This window comes from Lactuca saligna, chromosome 5 (genome assembly GCF_052625555.1).
Source record: "Lactuca saligna cultivar CGN05327 chromosome 5, ASM5262555v1, whole genome shotgun sequence".
Classification (NCBI taxonomy): Eukaryota; Viridiplantae; Streptophyta; class Magnoliopsida; order Asterales; family Asteraceae; genus Lactuca; species Lactuca saligna.
Window position 1 is genome coordinate 166,284,344 of NC_136421.1, and position 22,491 is coordinate 166,306,834.

The 22,491-nt window shown below is 38.1% G+C and overlaps 1 long non-coding RNA gene across 1 annotated transcript; it reads right to left on the bottom strand.

Annotated features, from left to right (window-relative positions):
* Positions 1-11,677: 11,677 nt before the first annotated feature.
* On the bottom strand, positions 11,678-14,239 carry LOC144997874 (uncharacterized). The gene is made up of 8 exons (XR_013659979.1): positions 13,600-14,239; positions 13,162-13,438; positions 12,983-13,081; positions 12,800-12,838; positions 12,426-12,531; positions 12,241-12,327; positions 12,027-12,161; positions 11,678-11,918 (listed from the first exon to the last, which is right to left on the bottom strand). It is a non-coding gene; the product is annotated as an uncharacterized LOC144997874 (long non-coding RNA).
* Positions 14,240-22,491: the final 8,252 nt, after the last annotated feature.

Sequence of the window (22,491 nt, forward strand, 5' to 3'; positions counted from 1 at the left end):
TCCTCAATTCATACTACCAGCTGGGCCGTCTTTCTCCCTGACAGGACAGCGGAACTTTTCCTAGCTCCAAAACCTCTTCTGCTCCCATAACATGATTGTTTCTCCCCCACTTAGCTTCGGCTAAGTCTTTACTGAACGCGAAAACCCGAGGATTTCCATTCCTTCCTCCCTTGCACAAAAGGGCATGATAACTACCATCGCCTGGATGTCGGTAGCGATCCATAACTAGTTCGCTCCTAATACCGTACGATCATCGAATACTAGACGAACACCTCCTGCAACCCCAATCCTGATAGTCCCCTGATCTCCAACTAATTCCCTTAAGGTCCGAATAACTACTGCTCCAGGCAACCTACTTGGTGATAAGCTAGTTTCTTTGATGCTTCCGAAAGCCATCCCGAATGCCAATATTAGAATTATCAAACCCTGATGATGGTGGCTGACTACTCCCTGAACCATTTTCAACCGTGAACGAGATGATACTGGACACTTCGAACCCGAAGTGAAAGATGACCTACACTAGCTACTAATAGCTCCTGGTATGCAATTGGCATATGAGAATTCCAAAATACAATCCGAATACAAAAAGAGAGACAAATCATACATAAAATCGCCTGATTCTGGGGTAAAAACTTCCCTAATTCGCATGGAAATGAAAATATCCATAGATACGTACCTGCAACATTCCCTACTATAATCAAGATCTTCCGCATCTATCACTGTAAGGACCTACCCTCTCGCCCATCCATAATCCTCATGGTCGTTGGGGCAGACGCACTTCCTGCTCCTCCCCTCATCGTCGGGCAGTCAGCCCTCTTGTGGCCCACCTGATTGCAGTGAAAACATAATGGGCTTGCCTTCTGTGGGAAATCCCTACTGACGTGACCATCACTGCCACACTTGTAGCATCCTGAACCCCTGGAACGACAAACTCCCTCGTGCGATTTCCCGCACGTGCTACACTGACTTTGGACCTGCCGACCTGCTAATCTCTGATCTGAAGTCTTGGGTCTCCTCCCGGGACCCTCCAAAGTATATGTCTGATCTGACCTCCTCTTCGCAATGTGCTCCGGGTCGATCTCCCTTTCCTGCGCCCTGGCAATCATAGAGCCTAGGGTTGGACATGTCAAGAAGCTGACATGCTCCCAAATATTAGTCCTCAACATGTCATGATAACGGGTCCTCTGCGTCTCATCATTCCCTGCATACTGAGGCACCAATAAGGCTCTCTCCCGAAACTTGAGGGTAATCTCCACCACCGACTCTGTCGTCTATCTCATGTCTAGGAATTTTCTGGCCAACTGCTGAAGCTCCACCGCCGGTGCAAACTCCGCCCTAAACCCGGTCACAAAGTTTGACCAGGTCATAGCCTCGATGCCCGAGGCTCCTAATGAGTCACTAACTGACTCCCACCAATCTCTGGCTCGGTCCCTCAAACATCCCATCGCAAAGCGGACCTTCGACCCCTCCGGGCAGAAGCTTGTCAACTATGTAGACTCAATGTCTGCGATCCATCTTCTGGCAACAATGGGGTCCTTCGCCCTGTGAAAATACGGCACACCACACCCTCTGAATTCCTTGAAGGACGACGTGCGCGTACTTTCCTGGCCAGATGCCAAATCACTCCTGAAAGCTCGGAGGCGATCCTCCATCAGCTCAATGATCCCCTCCTTGATCGACCTAAAGATGACCGGGGTAGCGTCAAGGATGCCTCTCGTAATCTCAAATGTGATGAACTCGCGTAACCCATCATCAACTTGTTCGGATCCCGCGCCTGAACCTAATCCTGAACCGGATCCCGACCCTCCTGCTCCGTGCCGTGTGGTCACCATGCTGAAAATACACGCGTAAAAGTCAGGATCATACATACTCCTGAGAGGTCTAACACACCACAAGTTCCCCGGTCTCATCTCGGCCTTTCTCAAATCGAGTATGAATCCTCTGCTTTCAGTAGTACGAGCCCATACTACATTCCACATTTATCCGTACTTTCCTCGAGAACTGCTTTGACTCCACCAGGTCCCTTTCTCTACTACTATAGCACCCAAAACTTTCTCATCCTAGGCTTACCCTAGGGACACCGCTGACTCAACTCAAACCAGTCCTCAACTGTTGAAGGCCTCCTTGTGATGCCAATTTGCCATCACCTGAATACCATCACATGTGATGAGGCTTAGATAATCCTTCGAGTAACAGACTCGTCCCTACAATGGTTAGACTCAGACGAGAGCTGCACAATAGGGCCAAATCCAACACTTTGAGATTATTTAACCCTGACCACATGTGACGTGACGTATTCACCTAATGGCTAATTTTCATCACTCAGAATCCCATAATGTACAAAGCAAGCAACATTTAGACAAGGGAAAATCTAACCACATAATACAATCATATTGCTCTATCCCCTACTCAGGAATTTATTCTATCATGCATCTCATAAAGCTCATATACATATAATAGGCACATAAGGCATCCTACTACATCCTTAGTCCTAATCTAGCATGCAGTTCTAATAATCATATCATAACATAACTTCAATGGGTATCTTGGGGTACTTACTTGAGCTCGGCTGATTGCATGCACCACACCCTTTTCTCTTTCCAAAGTTCCTTTTTGCTTTTTTTTTCCTAAAACCCTTTTTTCTTCCCTCAAAATTCCTTTTATAATTATGGTCTTTCTTTAGAAAATTTTATACCACTTCCTCAGTTTGAGTTTAGACACGCCCGAGAGTGTGCCCAATCCCTTAAACTAAGGCTTTGATACCAACTTGTAACGTCCTAAAATTCAAGGCAAAAAATTTCTTTTAAAAACATTACTAAATCATAGTGTAAAGTTATTCAAACATACAAAAAGGGTTTATATGACAAATCATAGTTTCATTTCCAAATCGCTCGTTTAATTATCAGAGTAAAACATCCCATGTTAACTTGTCATGGTGTGTGGACTGCAACCCTCCCGAGCACCTTTTTTGAAAACCGGATACTTGAAACCAAAACTGAAAACCACAAGCACGAAGCTTAGTGAGAGCCCCAAATACCATATACCATACAACTAATTGATCCAAACATGCCATACTTAGCCAAGAGCCATACATAATCAACATACCATAATCAAGTAAGGTGCTATGTGCCAAACATAGTATTGCTAAGGTGCTATGTGCCAAACACAGTCTGGTGGTTGTGCCACGGGCCGCACGTGGTCTTCCTGGTCCAGCCTGGGGCCATTCCATGGGTCTTACAGACAGGTGCCAAGGGCCACCCCCTGGTCTTTCATGCAAGTATCACAAAGACAACTATACATACTACTCTACTAGGCTATTCCGCATATAGTGTGCCAGGAGCCACCTCCTGGTCTTTCATACACAATGGCATACAGTGCGCCAGGAGCCACCTCCTGGTCTTTCATACGTATTGCCTAGGGCTAACCCCCGGGTCTTCCTAGCATACATAAACTAAATGGGCCGACATTGGTGCCTTAGACCCATACAAACAGTGAGGAGACTCACCTCGCACTGCTGAACTTTGCTGATAATTGTCTGGTTGTTGCCCGACCACTTTCTGAACCGTTGCTCCCCTAGCTCTCCGAGCTACTAATACCAATAAAACAGTTAGTTCCGGACTGAACTCTAGAAGTCAACCCAAGTCAACTCTGGTCAAAGTCAAAGTCCCGGTCATCCTTCCAGTTGACTCGACTCACCGACTCAACCCATAGACTCGCCGAGTCCTTAACTCAGAAACTCCCATAACACGAATCAACTCTCCGAGTCACCCCAAGACTCGTCGAGTTCAATGATATCTGAGTCCCTTCCTGTTCAACTCCCTGAGTCACCACTCAAGTCACCGATCTGCGTCTTAACCAGAAGAGGTTGGGGGTTCTACGACCCGACTCTTCAAGTCCAAGAACAGACTCGCCGAGACCTAGACAATCTTCAACAGACTCACCGAGTTGTTCTTACAACTCGTCGAGTTCCTGCCTATCTTCATCCAACTCGCCGAGTCCACCCATGCGACTCGCCGAGTAGCTTCAGCTCTTAATCCATAAAGTGGCTTTTCGAGCCATGCAGGGGCTCCAAACTGTAGATCGACTCTTCTAAGGCCCATCTTTCACGTAAGGTTGCAAACTTTACGTGAAACCAAGATGCTATAGGCTTAAAACATTCTAGGGCTTGGTTTTGTGACAATGATATTTCACCAACACACTAAAGACTACTACTTTATTCCTCTAAGCAAATTTCTTGAGGTGGTGAGGGGAAGGTGGTTGTTTTTCGGTGGTGGTGAGTGTTAGTTGTATTGTATGTAATCTATGTAAGGTGTATAGCCAAAAGCCTATAAGAAAGAATAAAATTAGTTGATTTGATTTTTTTGTAGGTTTAATAAAGATCTTCATTTATAATTAAGAATATACCCGCAGGCAACCATTGTTGTCTTGTACTTCTGGTAGAGCTGAGTCTCTTTAAAGTTATTTCTCCAGTTTCTTTGTTTTATCCATCTATGAATAAACATTAGTGAAAAGACAATACCCTATTCAGGAATAAAAACTAACAAAAACCAAAAGTATTAAAAACAAAACCAATGTTCATATGAATATGAAACACAAGATATATACCTGAAAGTTATCATATTTTAACCTTAAGGTATCTCCTCGAAGAAAAAAGGCAATATGAATAGATTTCTCATAAAATTTAGTAGTATGCACAACATATATGTACATTAGGCATTCCATAAAGTATTTATCCTTAATCTTTAGAAGAGAAAGGCATGTCTCTCCTCTTGTTGCATATTAAAATTCAATAGATGTGTTAAACATAAATTCCTACAAATCAGTTGTTATAATGTTCTCTTGTGTTGATGACTAAATTGAAAACAATATTTAGGATATTGAATACAAAGTCAAAATTTTAAAATAGAACTCACCTTGGAATTATATCGAGCACCTGGTGGACAGAAAAGACAAGCTAGTTTTATCAGACTCTAAATACTGTCTAGTCACAAAAGTAAAAACATATGCAAAAGAATACTTGAAATTATAAATAAAAGTTATTATAGACTATCGAATCTGAAGAAGAGGATAATTTTTTGTCTATCAAGAGACACATTAACCTTTTAGACAAGAAAATATTCATGAAACTACTTTCATCGATGTCCAACTTTTATAGTAGAATTGTCGTTTAATGCACTTCCTACACTACCATTCATGCCCTTACCAATTGAGGAGTTATATGTTAACAAGTTTAGTTCAAAATTTCAAAACCTTTCTAATCAGTCTCCAATTTTAATAGTTCAAGTTCTAATTGCTACCATTTGGGAAATAGAGAAATCATGCCTAATTGGTCAATTGCACACCCTAAAAATGACATTGGTGGTGGCGATGATGTTGTTTTTCCTCTATTGTTTGGTATGGTGGCTGGCAAGAGCTGTACATAGGTGTTGGAAGTTGCTTAAAAACAAAAATGACAAAGAAATTACAGATGAGAGAACGAAATTAAAAAAAAATTAGGGCTCAGATTGGCTGTGTTTATATCAGAATTGAAATGGACATCAATCTAAACCGTTATCAATAACACCTGCCTGAAGAACATATCGGAGATTTGATGGCGAACCCTAACAAAGGTAGGCAGCATTGGAGGTGGAACAATATGACAACGAGCAGGATCAGAAACGACAATAACTGATTCAACGAGATTCGAAATCAAAGCACCATCGCTCCATTCTTTCACTTCTTTATCCATTCGTGTGAAGCTTGTCCTTATGGCCTCCTTCCATTCTAAATGATTATCTACAATTTTTGACCTTGTTCTTTAGTATCTACCACCTCAAATTTTAAACCAATTTTTTTTTCAAAAAAAAAAAATCATCAAAATATTGTTCATAACCTAAGTCATAAAAAACATAAGTGTCAAATATGAATCATCATCACATAATATCAGAGTATCATAGACTGCCCTAGTAAAAAAATCTCCTAGTGAGTGTGTACAATTAGGCATTCACCTTCCCGCGGTCCTTAGAAGTACTTGGAACACACACATATATATCAACAACCGTAAGCATAAAGCGTAGTGATTTTCCCAAGATGCGACATACATCATATCATATATAAACAACTATAAGTTATCAGCAACCCTGGGGACTATCACTAGTCCCAGTGGGGAACAACATACCCTATGGGTTGTCAGCAACCCTGGAGACTATCCGCAATCTTATTCACACATAAACTACATAATAAAAGTAACATTTGACACAGATGGTCATCATAAATACAAGTAATCTACCATATAGGTAAGATTAAGTGAGGAGACTCACCTGGTACTGATGACAAATAAATCTTACTCCTAAACTGTTGGAACTAGACTACGCTTAATAATACAATAATTAGCCCTAATTAATAATTAAGGTCCATAACTCAACTCGTGAGTCCAAAACCTATAACTAAGCCCCTTAAGGATAAAAACACAAGTTTTCCCTTCCCGTGGTCCGAAACCCTAAATCTTGACCAATAGTCAAAAGTCAATAAAAGTCAACTACCTAGCACATACTTTAGGCATACTCTCTCTTACGCGGGGCGTACAACTCAATCAACGACCAATCAGGGTCGTGCCCGCGTAGCCAGGAGTACGCCCGACGTACTTTTCCTGATCCAACTTCATAAGCTGTTATGTCTTAATCTGTTAAGACACTTATCCTATCTCTAGATCTAACCATCATAGGGAGTCTTAAACCATAAAGTCATAGACTTTAAGCCTTTGCATGGCTAGAAAGGACCCAATGCAACAAACTCTAACTTCCATCACACTCTAAGTCACTTTACTCATGTATGGGCCAAGGGAAATGATCAAGCAACCATTTTTATGAATCTACAAGACCTAAAATGCATGAAAGGAAAACTAATATTCTCTGGAGTGCCCCATACTCACAAAGGTCCAAGCTTTGGGACAAAAATCTCATAAAACTAATCTATGGAGATCTAAAAGGAATCTAATCAAGGTATAACTTTATACCTAAAGAAGATGTGCAATGAGGTGAAATTTGTGGATCTACAAGCTTGCTAGCAACACCTTCTTCACAAGCCTTCTTCCACAAATAAGCACCAAAATCACTATTAAGCTCCAAACTCTCACAAAAAAAGCTTAGACTTGAGATTGGGGTTTTCGAGGGAAAAGTGGATGATAAGGAATGTCCAAGGGAGGCATAAGGTGGTATAAATAGGGTGCAAACCCTAAAAATTATGGTTTAGAGGCAGGGCTAGTATGTCCGACTTACCACATATACGCCCAACGTACTAGCATGGCTTCCCCGATCTTGCATCTCACGAGTACACTGTGCATACCCTCATGTACACCCAATGTACGGGCAAAATCATTAAACTTAAACCATGAGGGACCAAATGTTCAAATTTTGATTAGGTCAAGTTCTAAAATGATAATACCTGATAATCAGATGTCACAATTCTCGCCCACTAGAATCATACTTCGCCCTCGAAGTCATCCTTGGGAAAAAACTTAGGATAGTGCTTGTGCATCTCAGACTCAGGTTCCCACATCCACTCCTAGTCCTTCTAGTGTTGCTACTCAACTTTAACCAAGTTCACTACCTTGTTCCTCAAGGTCTCCACTCTACGTTCCAGAATTGCATGGTGTTCTCAATGTAATTCAGGAAATCATTGACCTAAATGTCCTCCAAAGGGACCACAACTGTCTCGTCATCTATACACTTCCTCAACTAGGAAACATGGAACATATCATGAATCTGCCTCAACTCCTCCGATAGCTCCAACCGGTAAGCCACCTTTCCCATCCGAGCCAACACTCTAAATGGGCTGATAAACCTGGGGCCCAACTTGCCTTACTTCCTGAAGCGGATAACACCCTTCCAGGGTGACACATTCAGCAACACTAAATCCCCCACTTGGAACTCTAGCTCAGAGAGTCACCGATCCGTATAACTATTCTGGCAACTATGGGCCATCAGCAATCTCTGTTTAACCTGTTGGATAAATTTGGTCGTCTTAAGCACTACCTCTGTGCTCCCCATCACTATCTATCCAACCTCACCCCAACAAATAGGAGTTTGGCATCTCCTCCCATATAGAAGCTCAAAGGGGGCATGCCAATATTGGCATGATGGCTGTTGTTATAAGAAAACTCAACTAATGGGAGATAGGAGTCCCAACTCCTACCAACGTGAATGATACATACACGTAACATATCCTCAAGCATCTGAATCGTCCGCTCGCTATAACATCACGAAAATCACAACGTAAAATTTCAATTTTAATATAATCAAAACACTCATTTATCCTTTATTTAAAGATTTAGAAGTATTTCAAAATAAATCATTTATCAGAGTAAAATACCAAAATCACAAGTTGTAGAAAACACGGGTGTATGCGTTGCGATCAAGTCGGGCCCTTCCCCATCGAACAAGAAGTACGTGAAACCATAAACCACAAACTGTAAGCACAAAGCCTAGTGAGTACCCTAAAATACCACATACCATATATATCATGCATATCATACATATCATAGGAGGTGCATGTGTCAAACGTAGTCTTGCCATTACGCCACGAGTCGTATGATGGTCTTTGCCAGGACGGGGGCCAAAACCCTGGGTCTTACAAACAAGTGATAGGAGCCACCTCTTGATCTTCCATGCAAGGATCACAGAGAGGACTAGCATACAATCTACAACTAACTATCTACTTAACTGCCAAGGTACGAACACTGGTCTTGCACACAGATTTGGTAGGAGCCACCTTTGGGTCTTTCATACAAATGCCATGGGCCTCCCCCTGGTCTTCCTATTATACATAAGCCAATGAGCCGACATTGGTGCCTACGACCCACATTATAGTGAGGCGACTCACCTCAGACAGTGGAAACCCACAGATAAAATCTGACTGCAGATCCGCTGAACTTCATGCGCTATTAAATATCAAAATGACTATCCATTAATAACTAGATCCTGACTCACACTAAGAGTCCAAATTAGAGTGAAAGACCTTTTTACTCTTCCACTAACATAGCCGAAGGCCAAAGCCTAATCCAAAAGCATAATAGCCTAAAAATAACCCCAAAATCTTCTCAAGAGCTCAAGAATACCACAACGAAGGCTTAAGGGTCGATTTAGGGTTTTAGGAGGTTTGGGCGATAGTGAAGAGGCCATCCCTAAAGACTTAAGATGCTTAAATAGAGTGCACACACTCAAAATTAGGGTTTCTTGCACCCTTCGTACGCTTAGCTTACTCCTTGTATGCCCATCGTACGAGGCCGAGGCTTCGCGATCCTTCCTCCTTGGTATGCAAAGCGCACACCAGTGTATGCCCAACATACTTCACTTTGCACTAGTATGCCCCACGTACTCCTTGTGTACACCCCGCGTACTAGGGTTTCCCCTTAAACCCAAAAATACTCCAAAGGCCATAACTTTTTGGTTATAAATTCGATTTCGAAGATCCTTATATCCATGAAAAGGTAACGAGAAGCTCTACGATTTTATCAAATCATACTTTCCATAAAATTTCCCGAAAAAAAAAATCCAATTTCCATGAAATCCCATTCAACCACTTTACCAAAATACCCCTTGACTCCAAAACCCATTCCGAACACCCGAATCATCTAAATTACGTCACCCACACCTAAATAGGTAACGATTTGGGATAGGGAATTAAAAATCTCCCCCACTTAAATTAGATTTCATCCTCAAAATCATTCTTTATCATTCCTGGCACACCATACAACTTGAACAACACAATCACTACCCCATGCATACAACAACCTTCCCAAAGGCAACCAAACCCAACCCAAGCACAACTTTCCACACCTAATGAAGAAAGAATCCTTAATCCTATGCAGAAAACCACATTGACCTTTCCCAATAACTAAAATATCAAATTGGTCTGACTCCTTGACAGACCACCTATACTGAACGACTACCAGACCAAATCGTTATTGAATTACAGACTAGAAAAAACGCCTCCAACCCTTGATGCTTCTATAGAAAAAAATCCCTGACCATTCATAGCTGTGAGACACTTATACTTGAGTGAAGGCTCAGATAATCTATCGAGTAAAAGATTCATCCCTACAACGCTTAGACTCAGACGAGAGTTGCGCAACAGGGTCAAATCAATTACTCTAAGATTATTTAATCCAAACATTAATTGACTTAGCATTTTCCCTGAATAACAAGCGAATCTACACATAAATCCCTAAATCACCAATATCTCCTTGACTCATCTTGATTCCTTACTAGCTGGTTTCCAACACCAGTCGAGACTTCCCTGGTCTCAACTTACCTTCCAACTAACCGATTCACCAAATTCTTGCAGATTTTTTGCGTCAAATAGACACACAAAATCGCCATACGTGACTTCTAAACAAAAGCCTCATCTGACAATAATTGGCCTAGCTATCCCGCCACTTACGGCTCCAACGGATCATACCAGCTTGATAAACCCGACGTCATAAATCTAACACGAAAAGTGAATGCTACATGACCAACAATAGTCTTTATATCACAATTGGCCTTCAACGACCTACCATTTCCTGATTCCATGCATGCTATGGCCCTCCTACTGTAACAACCGGTTAGTTTCATTATTGTAAAAGTCAATTTGGTCAACTAAGGTCAACTTAAATCTTATTCTATCTTAAATGGGTAAGATAATGTTTTATTAGTGTTTACACCTTGTATTTAAGGTGTTATGTGTTCAAGAAGGGAAATAGTTAGAACCGCGAAACCTCACACCTCTTTTCTTCTCTCTTCCCTTCGGACTGGGAACAACCTCGCATGGCCGTGAACCTTTGCATAACCGTGAACCCTTCTCGGATTTCGTTCTCGGCTGCAAACCCCCTTCGGTCTGAGATCAAGCTTTGGCCGTGAACCCTCGACAGTGAACCTTCGGCCTATATATATATATGTATTTGATCGATTTTATCATCATTTCTTCATTCCTGGCTGTGAACTCAACCATTTTCTCTCAACACTACAAGAAAATTTCAATTTAACTACGGAAAAATTCCATAGAAAAAAGCTAAAATTCCGTAACTAAAGCTGAATAACTACGGAATTCGTTACGTAATTTTTCAATTTCAGTTCGTAGTTTTATTTCTTGTAGCAAACTGTTTAGCTACGGAATTATAATTTCGTAGCAATTTTGCTATGACAGTTTCTACGAAATCTATCTTGTTGCAATTTGAGTTCCATAGCATTTTTGTAACAATATCCATAACAATTGTTCCGTAACTAACTCCGTAGCAATGTTTCCGTAGCAAATTCCATAGCTATTTTCCCGTAGCAAATTCCATAGCAAATTTTCTGTAGCTAATTCCGTAGCAATGCTTCCGTAGCAAATTCCATAGCTATTTTCCCGTAGCAAATTCCATAGCAACTTTTCCGTAGCTAATTCCGTAGCAATGCTTCCGTAGCAAATTCCATAGCTATGTTTCCGTAACAAATTCAAGTTCGTATCAAATTCCGTAGTAAATTTCATTTCAATTTTTCCATAACAATTGTTCCATACCATTATTCAATAAAATTTGGTTATTCAATTCGACTATTTATATAAATTTAATAGATACAATTAATATAAAACCACAAGTGACAGAGTATTCCTATAGAAACTAAAAGAAATATCCAATATATCAAAAGATACATATTTCAAAATCAAAAGTCACTACAAATTAAACATAAAACGCTATTCGATACATGATATTCTGTCATTGATTAATACAAGTTTTGACATGTTCGCTCAAAGTGTTAATCATAGTCATTGCTTGTGCAAGTTGTTGTTCTAGCTTTGCTTGAACCATCTACATTTTTCTGTTGAAACTCCACAATATTTGGTTAAGCATCCTCATATTGTTAGCGTTGCTCTCAACTAAGGCCATTTGGGTTGAGACATAAGGCATTCATTTTATGATCCTAAAATATTTTAATATAACCAATAAAAACAAGAACAAATGGCTAAAGTGTTAGACAAGAAATTTGACTGCTAGATCTTATAAAGGAGGTAAAGCACAAGAAAAATACCTCAAAAGCCTTTTTCAAAAATGTATGAAAATGTTTTTCGCATTCTTGTCTAGCAGAACCAGATCCCACTGCAATGACATTAAAATTGGCCATCTCCTTTTGAACAACCTCTTCATGTGCTTCTCTCATTGCAACCTACAATTATTTGAGGGAAGATTTTATAAACATTTATACATTGGTTTATATAAAAATAATAATAAATAATGAATCATACTTCCTTAGGTGGCTTTGCATGATCAAAGATTGACATTAGAGATCAGTAGCCGACTCATATGCCCTTTCACACTTCGCTTCTTCAAAACTTTGTAAAATGGAAATGGTTTAGTACAACATAATAAAGAATAAATTTTTTTTATAGAAAACTAACTTTCCATGAGGAGGTTATTATATAAAACTAACCTTCTAATCATAATTTTGTCCCTCACTTGCTTGGGCCTAGTCCTCTAAAAACAAACCTTGTTAAAGCATCAAGTCATACTTTAAACTCTGGCATCATGTCACCCAACTACTATTCACAAAACAAAATTGAATTAATTTATAAAACAAAGAACTAACTATTAACAAATTTTACTGATTAATAACATTAAAGTTCAGTAAAAAAATCACTGATCGGAATGTGGTCTAACAAGAGTTAATCATTCTCTATCAGGAAAAAGAGCTCAGATGGATTCACGAATCTAGCACTTAACAATTGGTAATCGGTAAAATGTAATGCACAAAATGGTGATAGTGAGGTTTGAGTTTTAAATTTCTGTTTTTGGAACTGAACATACCTTATCTGTGGATTCCCTTTCTCAAAATAATATATATACCTGGAATTGGAATCCAAAATTTATTATTTGTTATCAGTGTCCTATATTATATATTTTCCTAAACAACAACCTACTTTCATATAAAGAAATGAAAGTACATCGCTATTAATTAAAGGCTTTAGTGAAAAGTGTACTACTACTTACTTGTTGAGTACTTCAACAAAGAGAGTAACAGAGCCGCTAATACCATGTGTAGCATTTCTGATCCTTAATACACGTTAAGGCAAAGGAGAAACCTGGAATCTGAATGAAATCAAGATTGTGTTAGTTCTGACAAAAGAAGAATGGAATAGAGAAAATAAGATAGATCGGAATGGGAATACCATTTCTCCATCTTGATCATCCAGCCAAAACAGATGTGAAAATGCATACACTACTCTACACTAATCAACTGACATATTATATAACACAGTTTGAAGGCATGTAATGATTATACAACAACATATCATATAAAAACCTTCTATTGACTAATTGACATATTAGTAAGAATTAAACAATCAATTGGTAAAAACCTAAGCAAAAAAGAAAGCAGTTGTCGTTTGAAAGCCTCTTTGATTGGATCGATGGAAGCATCTTTGACTAAATTATTCAATTCAGATCCTGAATAGACGAAGTATAAGCAGAAATGATATAAGCCATAATCAAACTAAGGAATAAGAAAACACTCGAAAGTTAAAACCAATAAGATAAACCAAATCAAGATACACAAGAGATCAAATTGATTTTATTTAAAAAAGAAGATGAATGATGAAATTAATTACCTTTTTCCATCTGTAGCGATGATGGCAACTTCAAGCCACAGAGAAAATCTAAAAAACTCAAAATCAATAACATATTTAAAAATTTAACAAATCAAACATGAACCAAAACATTTTCAAAATTAGTATTTAACAAAGTTCAGGTTAACCTTATCTTCAGATGACATTATAACAAGCAAGTGGTATTTTTATGCTCAATTTCAATTTAAAGTGGTGTGTAAGCACATGAAAAATATAATGATGTAGACAGGTAAGGTCCCCAACATAAGAAACGTTGGAAATAGTTTTCTTTTTATAACATCCACCCATTTTGATCATTTTTATGATCAACACCTAAAACCATAATAGATTACTTTTTAAGCTAATTTCTTTTTAATAAACCCCAAAAAATAAACAATCATGTATGACTTAATTCTCAAACAACCATCTCATAAACCATGAACTTGTATATTTGAAGAGAATTTGTTGAAAAACCTACAAGAAAACACATTATATTATCTACTAATAGAAACCACAACATTTTACTTCCACCTAAAAATGGTATGTTATGAAAGAAAAAGAAGAGTAGAAGCTAGTTAAAGATCATATTTCTATGGAGAAAGGACTTTCTTTTTTGTGACACTATTTTTTGATTTCAAAGAAACTCACCATTATTGAGGTGTGCATCATCCTTTTCTCAAACTTCACCCATTCTTTATTTGACTGGTGTATCATAGCTCAAAGGAATAACTAGGATCCACAATGAAAATTTCATAGGGACATCCAACTCAGAAAGTATGAAGAAAATGAGTAATTGCCTAATTGGTACTTAAACTCAGCAAAACTATTCTCTCAGGCATTTCGTCGAACACTTGAAGTGCATGACTTTTCTTCCCTTTTTCTTATCACTTTTATTGGATCATCCTAACTGGACACCCTAGATCCATCCCTCAATGTCATTCAATCCGACAAATAAAACTGTTGTTAAACTATATAAAAGTACATAAATTGCTCACTTTTTAGCATTGTACACACGACGAGCTCTCCTGAGCTCGATGGTTTGTAGGAGAGAGCCAATGGTGGTGGCTGCGAGGATTGTAAGGTTGAGTTTCTTCTGTTGGGCGTCCAGTCTGGCACTGACATTGGCGACACGACGGTGATATGAGCAGGTGTCATCACTTACATCCTTCTGGACGGATTCGTTAGTGACTCTTGGGGATGACTTTCTTCAAATCTAAGTAGCATTAATGGAGTGAAATTGACTTAATCGTGAAGATGCGTATACAGACTAGTAGGGACGAAGACGGTTGAGAACAATAGTGACGACGAGGAGTATGACGACGCAAAGTGAACATGAATGCGACGAGGAATCACTGGTCGAGAACAACAATATCACTTTTAGGAAGGAGGAATTCGTTTTGGGGGAATTAGGTTTATGTTTAGGATTGATGGAATATGGAAAAATGAATGGAGCATACCAACCGATTGACGAAGCAGGCAGCACATGGTGAATAAAAAAAGAGGAGGGAGCTCCCTGCACTGCAGAGTACGTAGAGTACGTACAATCTGATCGACAATGAGGGAAGTAGAAATGATCAATGATTTGGGTGGGGTGGGGGGAGGGGGAAGAGACTAAGGAATGAGGAGCTAGGTAATCAAATGTTATTTGGGTTTAAGTCTAGGATCGATGGAATATATAAATTTATTATGGTTAAGCTTTATGTAACCAATTCCGTAGCAGATTTGCTATAAGTTTTATTGTGTAGCACATTTTTGTGACAAAATAATTAGTATTTAAGTTGCATAGCCAAATAGCTATGGATTTCGATTTCGTAGCAAAATTTGTAGCCAATTACCTACAAATATAGATTTTGTAACAAGTTTTGTAGCGAACTAGCTATAACCAAGAATCTCCTAGCATATTTTATAGTAAAATACTTACAGATTTCGATTTCGTAGCAACTTTCAGTAGTGATTCGATTTTTAGCCACAAAATGCAACTTCATAGCCATTTCCGTAGCAAAATAGCTACGGTCCGCCATTCCGTGGCATGTTCCGTCATATAATAACTACAAATTTTGATTCCGTTGCAACTTTCCGTTGCTATTCATGATTTAGCTACGGAATACAATTTCGTAGTTGTTTCCGTTGCAAAATAGCTACGACAATCCATTCCATAGCATATTTCATAGTAGAATAGCTATGGACTTTGATTCCGTAGCAATTTTCCGTAGCTATTTAGGAATTTTCTTGTAGTGCAAGTATCATCAGCCAAAAACCCTCTTATCTCTCCAATATCATAAGAAGTACCTTCCTTCTTATAGTTCATATGGAACTCTCTTGATTTCAACCTTGATTCTTCATCATTTGGGCTGTGAACCCAAGATCGTTGGGTCGTGAACACCTGTATAATCATCATTTCACCAGGAACACACATTAGAGTGTGGGACGTGAACCCCTTCCAGCCTTCCGTATTCGACTCTAACACCATCTTTTGTAAGTTAAGCTTGCAACTCAATCCGTTTCCTTGCTATATTTATGATTATGATCACTAAAAGTATACAAATATTACATGAAATACTTAGAGGACTCGGGATTTAACTCGTGGAAGTAACATCCTAAATCAAACCTTCAATCAAATCACTCACAAAAGGTGAGTTCATACCCCTACATTTTGATGATTTTTAACTGTTTTAGGGAGGACCGGGGGGGGGGGGGGGATACAAGTGAAACACAATAAAAGTGTGTTAATATATCAAAAGATTTTTAAATGTTTTGGTATTTTTAAATTCTTATAATTGTCAAAAATTACATATTTATATTCGTGTAAATTATATAATTTGAATTCAGAAGATTTAGAATATATAATTTGACCCCATTTCTTGTTCCTTGTTTGGTTGTGGGCTTGGGGTAAAGTTATATAATCTAAGATCCAATTAATCACAATTATATAAATGTTACATTTATAAAAAAAAAAGGTTTTCAATCTGTTTGGTACTACTTTGGTACAAACATAGAATTTCATGGAGTTACAATATTACAAATTTTTACAGTAAAACAAACAACTAAAGTATAACAGGTATAGTTTAGAGAACTCATTTATTGGTTTTCAAGGTTCAAAGTACATAACAGGAAAACAGACATAGCACATAATGGAAAACAAACAGAGGACAATTTTTAAAAACCAAACAGATTACTTTACTAAAAACAAACATAGAAACTACATTCTATACAATTTATGAAACTTACTTAAAGTGTATTTATTACAAAGTAACTTTTAATTATTCTATGTGTAATCATCAATATAACACTTGTAAGACTACCTTCACATACTTTTCCAAGTACCAACCAAGTACTAAAATTATAACCAGAGTCTCCTGAAGGGAGAGCATTACACTTGTATATAGATCTACATGGGACTGACAATTGTACACCTGAATTGCTAGCTACAGTTAGGCAGGACTGCCTAGGGTGAAAAATGTCTTACCATTTACGACGCCTGAAGAACATCATGTTTAGGCGATCCTAGGTCATCTAGTATGGTTATGATAACTCACAATTTAGTATTGAACAAAATGATTATTGTATGAATAAGTAACACTTCACATAGTTTTATTTTATTATAAAACTATAATATAATATCTTACAGGTATAATCATGGAATACTATTTCTATTTAGAGAAAACACACTTTTCATGGTTTTATGAGAACTAAAATACATTTTAGAGGTTGTTGTTACATAAATCATTATACTTTTTACCTACAAAATAACACAGCAGAAAAGATAGGATTTCTGGGAAAAACATGTTCGCTTTATCAACACACAAGAAAATAGATTTCAGTTGCAAACATACTTATGAACTTACCAACTTAATTGCTGACACTCTTTTTAAAAAGTATTTGTATTCTTAGGGAAACATTAATACATGCACAACGATAGCTATTAAGAAGACAAAGATCTATAGAATCATGTCTTTTAAGCTTGTATTTTTGAGTTCATCTACATTATGTTTTGAACATAGTTGTAAAACTTATAACTTTGTAAATACAATGGTTGTTGTTGTACTTTGAATAATATTATGCATTGTTGTGATACTATACATGAAGTCCGTCGCCCCTTTATGTTTCCGCCGTTCTAGTTTGGGGGTGTGATAGATTGGTATCAGAGCATTGTTTATAGCGAACTCAGTATATCAAACCATAAAAGATATACAAACTATAAATGCTATGGGCCTGAAGTGCTCTGACTACAAGTATACTTTTAAAAGTTAAGCATTTTGTAAGAAGTATACTAACATGAATATATAAAAGAAACAATATCACAATAAGAACGATACAAAAGTATTTGGATGTTGGACACTACAGTTAAACCTGAATAGTTATGTAATCATATCTAGGATCAATATAACATGATCAACTATATTTATTTGAGATATGACCAACATGTGTTTGGGAGTGATGGTAGTGTTGCAACAAGTCTAAAACTTACCTAAGTGCCACAAGAACTCTAGAATCCAACATAAAAGACAAAATACTATAGTTGTATTTTATGGCACAAAAAACAAGATACAAGAGAGTTATCCTTACTAGAAACAAACATGTGAAAACAAAGAATCCTTTTCGTAGAGCTATAAATACTAAGTATATATTACAATTATATATAATTAAGGTTTTATAGACTTAGAATCTGTGATCTAGCATTGTTTCATGTTCCTTGTTTGGTTGTGGACTTAGAGCATGATCATTAATTCGAAGGTCTATTCTACTTGAGTTATATATAATTAGTATACACTTTGTAGTTATAGAAGTACCGAATACAAGTCATGCCATATAGAATACATTAAATGTTAACTATAAGTTTATTATATGGTAGCTTGAAATTGTTTATTTGGACTAATCAAATCTATTAGATGGCTCTTATCTCCCCGTTCTCGCATAGATAAGATGGCTGGATTTCATCTACCGGGAGATCCGTACTCTCCCGATCAAGGGAATGGGGGATGGCTCAATGCTGAACCCGAGGATGATCCTGCAGATCCAATAGAAGAGGATTTTCCTAAAGATTCTGACTCAGAATCAGGAGCCTATAATCCACCTCATGTTGCCCAAAATCTAAATCATTGAAAACATTTTCATGGTTTAACACCTTAGTGGGTAGTTAACTTAGATAGGTGGAGTCATGAGCAGGTCAGGACCATCCTTATAACGGAGGCTGGAGATTTTACAATCTTAACAAAGGAGGCTCAACAGATTGAGCCCTTGCTGAGTTAGTTCGTAGAACTGTGCTAATGATGAACAATGGAGATCTTCTATCAATGGAGTCCTACATGTTAGTGCTACCACTAGAGTTAACACAGTTCATCTTCACCGTCTGATTGGAAAACATGAGAGAATGAGGAACATTACCGAAACCTTATGAAGGGAACTAGCTGCAAGCCAAACTAAAGTTAGAGAACTTCGAGAACGTCACGTGACACTAGAAAGGCGTATGTATGCTACAGAACGCTAGTTGGACAAATTTAGGGCTGAAACTAGTAGGAATCCGAACCGTATTCCTCATGAGTAGAGCATACTCTACTCACTCTTTTGGGATGTAGTCTGAATATGTATATAGTACGACCTAGAAATTTTATTTCCGATAGGTCAATATGCTGTCAAGTTTTTAGTTAAGTTGGTATATTGTAGACCTACTACAAGGTCAAAAATTCCAAATTCTATGTATATGATATACCAGTATATAATAGGCATCTTATTTCCTTTGAAAAATCACTATCAAATTTTACATTATCATTTTACAAGTTATACCTTGTAATGGACTACTATGTACACTTTTTCTGAATACATGTAGAACTAATGTAATTAGTTCAAAGACATTTGATTTTATTATCACTGTTGATGTGTTACTACCTTTCCATTATTATACCTTGAAGCTAAATAATGCTTCCTAGAAAGAATCTGAGACATGCCAATGTGAATGAAGCACCGACACCACCTCCACAATACGACGTTGCTATCTTCCAAGAATCTGAGACATGCCAATGTGAATGAAGCACCGACACTACCTCACGAGTGTTCATATAAAGACTTTACTAATTCAAATCCCAAAACTTTTGATGGCACCGAAGGTGTCATTACTCTGACGTGCTGGTTCGAGAAAACAGAATCAGTGTTTGAAATCTATGCTTGTCAAAAAAACAAGCAAGGTTAAGTTTGCAACTTATACCTTCCTTGATAGAGCCCTTTCGTGGTGGAATGGTTATGTCAAATCCTTATCCGTTCCACTTGCAAATTCTATAGGCTGGGATGATTGAAAAACCTTGATGCTAGCAGAATATTGTCCCTGCGGAGAAATTCAAAAGCTAGAGGAAGAACTTTGGAGTCTGATGATGAAAGACTTCGATATAATTGCTTATACTGCCAGGTTCAGTGATCTGGCTGTTATGCATCTAGGGATGGTTCCTACCGAGATCAAGAAAGTTGAGAGATATATCTTGGGACTCTCTCCTCAGATACAAGGAAATGATGTAACTGCTAACCCTCTCACTTTTAACAGTGCCAAGCATTTGGCACATACTCTAGTAGACCATGGAGTTCGGCAAGGATTTATGGTACCTATCTTGGAGAAAGACAAGGAAGAGATCAGTAAGAAGAAGGAATTATGGAACCATTCATTCCAAATTGACCTTATGTCGGTTTCAATTAAATTTTTTGACATCATAATCGACATGGATTGGTTAAGTCTTCAGCGTGCTAATATCATGTGTTACGAGAAAGCAATCCATCTTAATCTGCCAAGTAACGAATCTCTCGTTATCTTTGGTGGCAAATATAGTACGAATCTTCAAATCATTTCTTGCGTCAAGGCTCAGAAGTATCTTTGAAAATATTACTACACCTTCTTAGCTTATGTTGTTGATAAGACACAATAAGTGAAAAGAATCAAGGATATCCATGAAGTTTGTGATTTCCATGATGTGTTCCCTGAAAATATCTCAGGAGTTCCTCCTGAACGCCAAGTCGAATTCCAAATCGATTTGATTCTCGGAGCTGCCCCTGTAGCTAAAGCCTTATATCATCTTGAAACTTTATAAATGCAAGAACTATCCAGCCAATTGAGCGAACTGCTCAACAAGGGGTTCGTTAGACTGAGCTTCTCACCCTGGGGAGCATCGATCATGTTCGTAAAAAAGATGGACGTATCTTTTCGCATGTGCACAAACTACTGGGAATTAAACAAACTTACTGTTAAAAATCGATACCCTTTACAACAAATAGATGAGCTCTTTAATCAACTCCAAGGAGCTAGTTTCTTCTCAAAAATTAACCTGAGATCATGATACCACCAACGACGAGCCCAGGAGACAGACATTCCAAAGACTGCTTTCAGAACTCGCTACGGTCACTACGAATTCGTGGTGATGCCCTTTCTTCTAAAAAATGAACCTGCAATATTCATGGACCTTATGAATCGAGTGTGTCGACCTTACTTAGACAATTTTGTCATAGTCTTCATTGATGATATACTAGTCTATTCTCAGAGTAAGGAACAACACAACCAACACTTGAGACAAGTCTTGGAAACTTTGACGGCAGATAAATTGTATGCGAAGTTCTCCAAATGTGAATTCTGGATTCGAAAGCTGGAGTTCCTAGGTCATGTAGTCAGCAAGGATGGAATACATGTTGATCCTTCCAAGATCAATGCTATCGAAAATTAGGCGACCCGCACGAACCCCAACAAAAAATTGACAGTTTCTAGGTCTTGCTGGCTACTACAAGAGATTTATTCAGAACTTTTGAAATATTGCGAAGCTACTCACCACATTGACTCAAAAAGGTGTGTCATTGAAATGGGAGGAGAAACAAGAAACTGCTTTCCAGACCTTAAAGAAAGCCCTATGCAGTGCACCGATCTTGTCCCTCTAAAGAGGGACTGAAGATTTTGTAGTCTATTACGACACGTCTAATCAAGGGCTAGGTTGTGTTCTTATGCAGCGAGGAAAGGTTATATCCTATGCCTCACGACAACTTAAGAACCACGAAGTTAATTATACTATGCATAATCTTGAACTGGGAGCCGTAGTTTTTGCCTTGAAGATCTAGAGACATTATCTATATGGTACAAAGTGCACAGTCTTTACTGATCATAAAACCCTTCAAAACATATTTGATTAGAAAGAACTCAACATGAGACAATGACAATGAAATAGAGCTACTAAATGATTGAAAATGTGAGATTCGTTATCACCCTGGCAAGGCCAATGTGGTAGCAGATGCCCTTAGTCGGAAAGAGTACTCCGGCCGCCAAGTAAAGTATCTGACTATGACTATCCATTCCCACTTAACCACACAAATCAAGGAAGCTCAGTTGGAAGCCTTAAAACCTGAGAACATAACAGGTGAAGCCTTATGGGGATGGAAAAAGAACTTGGAAACTAAGGGTGATGGGGTATGTTATTTCATGAATCAAATATGGACACCGAAGTTTGGTGGCTATAGAGATGTTGTCATGAATGAAGCTCATAAAAATCGATACTCCGTTCAACTAGGTTCAGACAAGATGTATCTGGACATAAAGAAGCTCTATTAGTGGACAAACATGAAAACAAGATAGCTACTTTTGTGGGAAAGTGTCTAACTTGCGCCAAGGTTAAAGTTGAAAATCAAAATCCCTCAGGTTTACTTCCACGGCCAGAAATACCTGAGTGGAAGTGGGAGCGAATTACAATGGATTTCATAACCAAGCTACCCATAACTATGGGTGATTATGATACCGTTTGGGTTATTGTCGATAGATTAACCAAATCCACCCAATTTCTGCCAATAAAAGAAATAGATAAAATTGAGAAGTTAACAAGGACATACATAAAAGAGATAGTACGGTTGCATGGTGTACCAATATCTATTATCTCTAAC